This window comes from Piliocolobus tephrosceles, chromosome 21 (genome assembly GCF_002776525.5).
Source record: "Piliocolobus tephrosceles isolate RC106 chromosome 21, ASM277652v3, whole genome shotgun sequence".
In the NCBI taxonomy this organism is placed as follows: domain Eukaryota; kingdom Metazoa; phylum Chordata; class Mammalia; order Primates; family Cercopithecidae; genus Piliocolobus; species Piliocolobus tephrosceles.
In genome coordinates, this window is record NC_045454.1 from 4,336,742 (window position 1) to 4,343,972 (window position 7,231).

General features: G+C 46.5%; 1 protein-coding gene across 11 annotated transcripts in view; it reads right to left on the reverse strand.

Moving 5' to 3' along the window:
- The window catches only part of ZNF329 (zinc finger protein 329), a 26,244-nt gene extending 19,993 nt beyond the window's left edge, over positions 1-6,251 (reverse strand). For 3 of the 11 annotated variants that reach the window (XM_023197571.2, XM_023197563.2, XM_023197565.2), the window contains exon 1: positions 2,302-2,543. The gene's annotated coding sequence lies outside the window, so the exon portion shown is untranslated. Of the gene's footprint in view, positions 1-2,301; positions 2,545-6,201 lie in introns of those variants that run through there. The other 8 variants (XM_023197572.2, XM_023197566.2, XM_023197575.2 and 5 more) reach the window with 7 other exon arrangements.
- Positions 6,252-7,231: the final 980 nt, after the last annotated feature.

Here is a 7,231-nt window from a genome sequence, read left to right on the forward strand (position 1 = left end):
GGGAGGCCGAGACGGGCGGATCACGAGGTCAGGAGATCGAGACCATCCTGGCTAACACGGTGAAACCCCGTCTCTACTAAAAATACAAAAACTAGCCGGGCGAGGTGGCGGGCGCCTGTAGTCTCAGCTACTCGGGAGGCTGAGGCAGGAGAATGGCGTAAACCCGGGAGGCGGAGCTTGCAGTGAGCTGAGATCCAGCCACTGCACTCCAGCCTGGGTGACAGAGCAAGACTCCGCCTCAAAAAAAAAAAAAAAAAAAAGAAATATAGAACTACAAGAATATCTTTGACTTATCAGAGTAGAAAAATGTTGTTGTTGTTGTCTTGTTTGTTTTTTATCAGATGGAGCCTCGCTGTGGCCCAGGCTGGAGTGCAGTGGCGTGATGACGACTCACTGCAACCTCCGCCTCCTGGGTTTAAGTGATTCTCTTGCCTCAGCCTCCTGAGTAGCCAGGACTACATGTACCTGCCACCACATGCAGCTAATTTTATATCTATATCTATATCTACCTATCTATCTATTTTTTTTTGAGACAGAGTCTCGTTCTGTAGCTGGGCTGGAGTGCAGTAGCGCAATCTCGGCTCACTGCGACCTCCACCTCCTGGGTTCAAGCGACTCTCGTGCCTCAGCCTCCCAAGTAGTTGGGATTACAGGCATGCACCATCACACTCAGCTAATTGTTTATATTTTTAATAGAGATGGGGTTTCACCAAATTGGCCAGGCTGATCTCGAACTCCTGACCTCAAGTGATCTGCCTGCCTCAACCTCCCAAAATGCTGGGATTACAGGCATGAGCCACAGCGCACAACCAAGAATTTCTGTTTTGTTGTTGTTGCTGTTTTTTTTAAAGAGACAGAGTCGGCCGGGTGCAGTGGCTCAAGCCTGTAATCCCAGCACTTTGGGAGGCCAAGAAGGGTGGATCACGAGGTCAGGAGATCGAGACCATCCTGGCTAACACGGTGAAACCCCGTCTCTACTAAAAAAATACAAAAAACTAGCCAGGCGAGGTGGTGGGCACCTGTAGTCCCAGCTACTCGGGAGGCTGAGGCAGGAGAATGGTGTAAACCCGGGAGGCGGAGCTAGCAGTGAACTGAGATCCGGCCACTGCACTCCAGCCTGGGCAACAGAGCGAGACTCCATCTAAAAAAGAGACAGAGTCTTGCTTTGATGCCCAGGCTTCAATGCAGTAGCATGATCATGGCTCACTTCAATCTTGAACTCCTGGGCTCAGCAGCTATGACCGTAGGAGTATGCCATCACATCTGGCTTATTTTATTTTATTTTTATTTTATTTTATTGTATTTATTTTATTGTTTTTATTTTATTTTATGTTTTTATTATTTTATGTGTTTATTTTATGTTTTTATTATTTTATGTTTTTATATTTTATTTTATGTTTTTATATTTTATTCTATTCTATTCTATTTTATTTTATTTTTTTGAGACGGAGTCTTGCTCTGTTGCCCAGGCTGGAGCGTAGTGGCGCGATCTCGGCTCATTGCAAACCCCGCCTCCTGGGTTCACACCATTCTCCTGCCTCAGCCTCCCTAGTAGCTGGGACTACAGGCGCCCGCCCCCATGTCCAGCTAATTTTTTGTGTTTTTAGTAGAGACAGGGTTTCACCGTGTTAGCCAGGATGGTCTCGATCTCCCAACCTCGTGATCCGCCCGCCTTGGCCTCCCAAAGTGCTGGGATTACAGGCATGAGTCACCACGCCCAGCCATTTTTTTTTTTAATGTTTTGCAGAGATTGGGTTTCACTATGTTGCCCAGGCTGGTTTCAAACTCCTGAACTCAAGTGATCCTCCAGACTCAGACTCCCAAAGTGCTGGGATTAAGGCATGAGCCATGGCATCAAGCCAAAAAAATGTTTTTTCTTCCCTTTTTTTTTGAGACAGTGTCTCACTCTGTCACCCAGGCTGGAGTGTAGTGGCATGATCTCGGATCACTGCAACCTCCGCCTCCTGGGTTTTAGCGATTCTCCTGCCTCAGCCTCCCAAACAGCTTGGATTGCTTGTGCCTGCCACCACACCCGCCTAATTTTTATATTTTTAGTAGAGACGAGGTTTCACCATGTTGGCCAGGCTGGTGTTGAACTCATGACCTCAAGTCATCCGCCTGCCTCAGCTTCGCAAGGTGCTAGGATTATAGGCGTGAGCCACTGCACCAAGCCAAAGAATTTCTTAAACAACTCACAAAAGGCACAAAACATAAAGATTTGAAACATCTTACTATATCAAAATGAGTAATACACCATGAACATAAAAGAACATTCAAAGTACCATCTCTAGAATGCCTTACCAATTACAGAGGGGAAAAAGTGGAGAATCCCGGCAAGAGCACTTTAACCATATGACAGAAGTCTGATCACCACCAGCCTCACATGCTTCCTGACATGACACACCAAGAACAACATGATGTCACTCAGACAATGCTCTGCCGAAGATGAGAGTCTGAATTTAATATTGGGAACATCAACTGAACATCAAGTGACAATCTACACAACCACCAGCTGGGTCTTTTATTTTTTTTATGTTTATTTTTATTTTTTTTTGAGACGGAGTCTCGCTCTGTCGCCCAGGCTGGAGTGCAGTGGCCGGATCTCAGCTCACTGCAAGCTCTGCCTCCCAGGTTCACGCCATTCTCCTGCCTCAGCCTCTCGAGTAGCTGGGACTACATTGCCCACCACCTCGCTCGGCTAGTTTTTTGTATTTTTTAGTAGAGATGGGGTTTCATCGTGTTAGCCAGGATGGTCTCAATCTCCTGACCTCGTGATCCGCCCTTCTCGGCCTCCCAAAGTGCTGGGATTACAGGCTTGAGCCACCGCGCCCGGCCCTGGGTCTTTTAAAAAAATATCAATTTCATGGAAAAAAAAAAAAAAGAAAGAAAGGGGAGTGCCATTCAAGGTTGAGGGAGACTAAAATAACATGACAAGTAAATGTAACACAGGATCCTGGATCAAAAGAAATACCCAAAAAACCATACAAACTATATCAGCTACATACAAACTATATCAGACAAGAGTTCTGTATCAATAATAAAGTACCTGGGGCCAGGCGCAGTGGCTCACTCCTATAATCCCAGCACTGTGGGAAGCCAAAGTAGGCAGATCACTTGAGGTCAGGAGTTCAAGACCAACCTGGCCAACGTGGCGGAACCCCATCTTTACTAAAAAGACAAACATTAGCTGGGCATAGTGGCACAATGCCTGTAATTCCAGCTACTCGGGAGGCTGAGGGAGGAAAATCACTTGAGCCTGGGAGGTGGAGGTTGCAGTGAGCCAAGATCGCACCACTGGACTCTACCCTGGATGACGGGGTAAGATTCTATCTTTGGCTGGGCGTGGTGGTTCACGCCTGTAATCCCAGCACTTTGGGAGGCTGACACGGGCGGATCACGATGTCAGGAGATCGAGACCATCCTGGCTATCACAGTGAAATCCCGTCTCTACTAAAAATACAAAAAATTAGCTGGGCTTGATGGCGGGCGCCTGTAGTTCCAGCTACTCAGGAGGCTGAGGCAGGAGAATGGCGTGAACCCGAGAGGCAGAGCTTGCAGTGAGCCGAGATCATGCCACTGCAGACCAGGCTGGGCGACAGAGTGAGACTCTGTCTTAAAAAAAAAAAAAAGATTCTATCTTAAAAAAAAAAAAAAAAGTATACTTTGGTGTGATAATAACACTAGTTTTGTTCAAGAATGTTCTTTTTGGTTGAGTATGGTGGCTCACACCCATAATCCCAGCACTTTGGGAGGCCAAGGCAGGAGGACTGCTTAAGGCCAGGAGTTCAAGACCAGTCTGGGCAACATAGTGAGACCTCATCTCTACAAAAAATACAAATTTAAAAAATAAGAACGTTACTTTTCTTACAAGATCCTGGCTGAAGTATTTCAGAGTGAGGTATGATATCTACAACATACTTTCAGTAACTCAGTCAAAAAAACTAAGTGTATGTAAATATATGTCTGTACCACACCTGCCTCTGCAACACCTGCTGTGTGTATGAGTGTGTGTGTAAAATATAAAAAGAGAACCTGGCCGGGCGTGGTGGCTCAAGCCTGTAATCCCAGCACTTTGGGAGGCCAAGTAGGGTGGATCACGAGGTCAGGAGATCGAGACCATCCTGGCTAACATGGTGAAATCCCATGTCTACTAAAAAATACAAAAAAAACTAGCCGGGCAAGGGGCGGGTGCCTGTAGTCCCTGCTACTTGGGAGGCTGAGGCAGGAGAATGGTGTAAATCTGGGAGGCGGAGCTTGCAGTGAGCCGAGATCTGGCCACTGCACTCCAGCCTGGACAACAGAGCGAGACTCTGTCTCAAAAAAAAAAAAAAAAAAAGAGAGAACCCTATGTCAGAGGTGTTTGAACCAAAGCAAACCTCCATCTTAAACGGGGACTGGGTAAAATAAGGCTGAGACCTACTGGGCTGCATTTCCAGATAGTTAAGGCATTCTGGGACACAGGATGAGACAGGAGATTGGCAAAAGATAAGGTCATAAAGACCTTGTTGATAAAACAGCTTGCAGTAAAGAAGGTGGCTAAAACCCACCAAAACCAGGACGGCGACAAGAGTGACTTCTGGTCCTGCTCCCACTAGCATCATGACAGTTTACAAATGTCATAGTAACATCAGGAAGTTAACCCTACATGGCCTAAAAATGGTAGGCATGAATAATCCACCCCTTGTTTAGCATAGAATCAAGAAATAACCATAAAAATGGGCAACCAGAAGTTCTTGGGGCTGCTCTATCTATGGCGTAGCCATTCTTTTATTCCTTTACTTTCTTAATAAACTTGCTTTCACTTTACTCCGTGGACTCGCCCTGAATTTTCTTTCCCGAGATATAAGAACCCTTTCTTGGGGTATAGCTCCGGACCCCCTTTCTGGTAACACCTATGCATGTGTTTGAAGCAGGGAGAAGAGAAAAATAAAGCTGATACGGCAAAAAGTGTTAATAATTTGAGAATCTGGATGGTTTTACAAGTGTTGAACTATTCCTGCAACTTTTATGCAACTGTGGAACTTTTCAAAATGAAAAGCTGAGTGAAGAGAGAGGGAAACAAGCAGCAGAATGGAGGAAAGTTACTTGCTGTGGGAAAAGAAAAACAGACAAAAGCTGCGTATTCAAAACGTACTTTAACAAGCCCAAGTTCCAACAGCCAAATTTTTTTAATTGGCAAAAAATAAGGGACCTTTTCGGGCTGATGGTAATTTTAATAAAGTTTAGGTTGCATTTGTCAAAACTCATCAATGGTACAGTGAAGATTTGTGCATTTCACTGCAAGTCAATTTTGGCTCAAAAAATTTTAAAAAGCACTATTGAACTCTAATTCATGGTAAGCCTAGTGAGCTGTCTGAGGGAGAAGTGTTGTGATATATGCGACTTAATTTGAAATGTTTCCAAAAATAGGTGGATTAATGGATGGCTGAAAGGATGGACAGAAGGAAAGGTAAGGGATACAGTAAGTTCAGCAGATGTTAACGGGGTCTTTCACTGCACAAGTCTTTCAGCTTCTCTATCTAAACCAACATTTTCTGTCATAAAATATTGAGACTGGGAGAGTGCACAAAGGAAATAAGCCCCTAAACCAAGGAAAAACAGCGAAATGGTCACTAAACAGGTGCAAAAATGCGGCCCTCACTGAGAACTGCAGTAAAACATGATTTTGCAATATCAAATGGAAAAACACACAGGTGATCTAACACCTGCGAGACTGAAAGGGGAAGCAGCTCAGCCCCCTGGCTCACAGCCACCAATTCAGCCTGAGGCCGACCCAAGCCTACACTGCCCCTCCCACCAGACAGCAGAAAAGCGGCAGACTCGGGGGTTACCCCAGGGGACGCACCAGGACCCCAGCAGGCGCGGCAAAACTGTCTCTCTGGGAGGACGGGCTAGAGATGCGAGCACCGAACTCACGGGTGACTCTAAGGAGAGAGCGGGGGCGTCCAGACCAGCCTCGGAGCGACCTCGCCCTCAGAGGAGTGACCCCAATCGCCACGGGGCGTCCCCACCCGCCAGGACAACTACGCCCCTGGCCAGACCCTCGCCCTAGGGAGCCCGACATGCCCACTACCCACGTGAAACCCACCCGCGGACGCGCCCCTCGCCTCCCTACAAGGACCCGGCGGGTCTCCACCCGCCAAGCCGTCCCCCGGGGGGAAATGGAGGCAGCGCAGGGCTCAGGGATGCGTCGGCACTTACGGTTGGCGGCCGGCGGCAGCCATGTTCCGGGCGATTGCGCTTGCGCGGCTACCGGGACACGGATGTGCGCGTGCGCGGAGTCGCCGAGCTTCCCCAGCCCAGCGCTGGAGCTGCCACGGGGACCGGGTTATTGCTTCGGGGCGGACGCGCAGGAGTTTACTTTCTCCTATGGCCTCCGCTGATTTGTAACCCGATGCTATCATTATTTTGTTATACAGCCTTCCTTTTATTTACTGCATAATTTCCTAAAATATTTCTATATCTATAATTTTTTTGAGATAATGTTAAAATTCAGAATAAGTACACTCATTATTCATTGGCAATATAATTATTTACTGGGTGCGTGGCTCACGCCTGTAATCCCACCATTTTGGGAGGCCTAATTTGTTAAAATGACTAGATCTAAGAAATGTAAACAAAGCCAGTAACTTTCCTCTGTAGTAACAGCCAGTTGAAAATGAAAACTACACATTGTTTTCATTCTTTCAGTGATTCTCTCAAACTTTAGCATGGGAAAATTGGAAGCCTAAACATTTACTGACAGGGAAGAGAGAAATTGTGGTATGAGAAAAGGAGCAATAGGGGGTGGTTAAAACAAACGGACTGGGCTCACCTAAGGTCAGGAGTTCTAGACCAGCCTGGCCAACATGGGGAAACCTCATCTCCACCAAAAATACAAAAATTTCCAGGCCTGGTGGCAGGCGCCTGTAATCGCAGCTCCTCTGGAGGCTGAGGTAAGAGAATCGCTTGAACCCAGGAAGCGGAGGTTGCAGTGAGTGGAGATGGCACCATCACACTCCAGCCTGGGGGACAAGAGCGAGACTTCATCTCAAAAAAAAAAGACTAACTTATATATAAGATGGACAGTTCTCCAGAAACAGAGTCCAAAAAGTAAACTGTGCACTTATCCACATGATACAACTTACGTGGAAATAAAAGACATAAAATCTACATGTTATACAGAGATTCATATATAAGTAGTAAAGTAACAGTAACATGGACTAGATCGATTGTCCAACCTCAAGAAAGT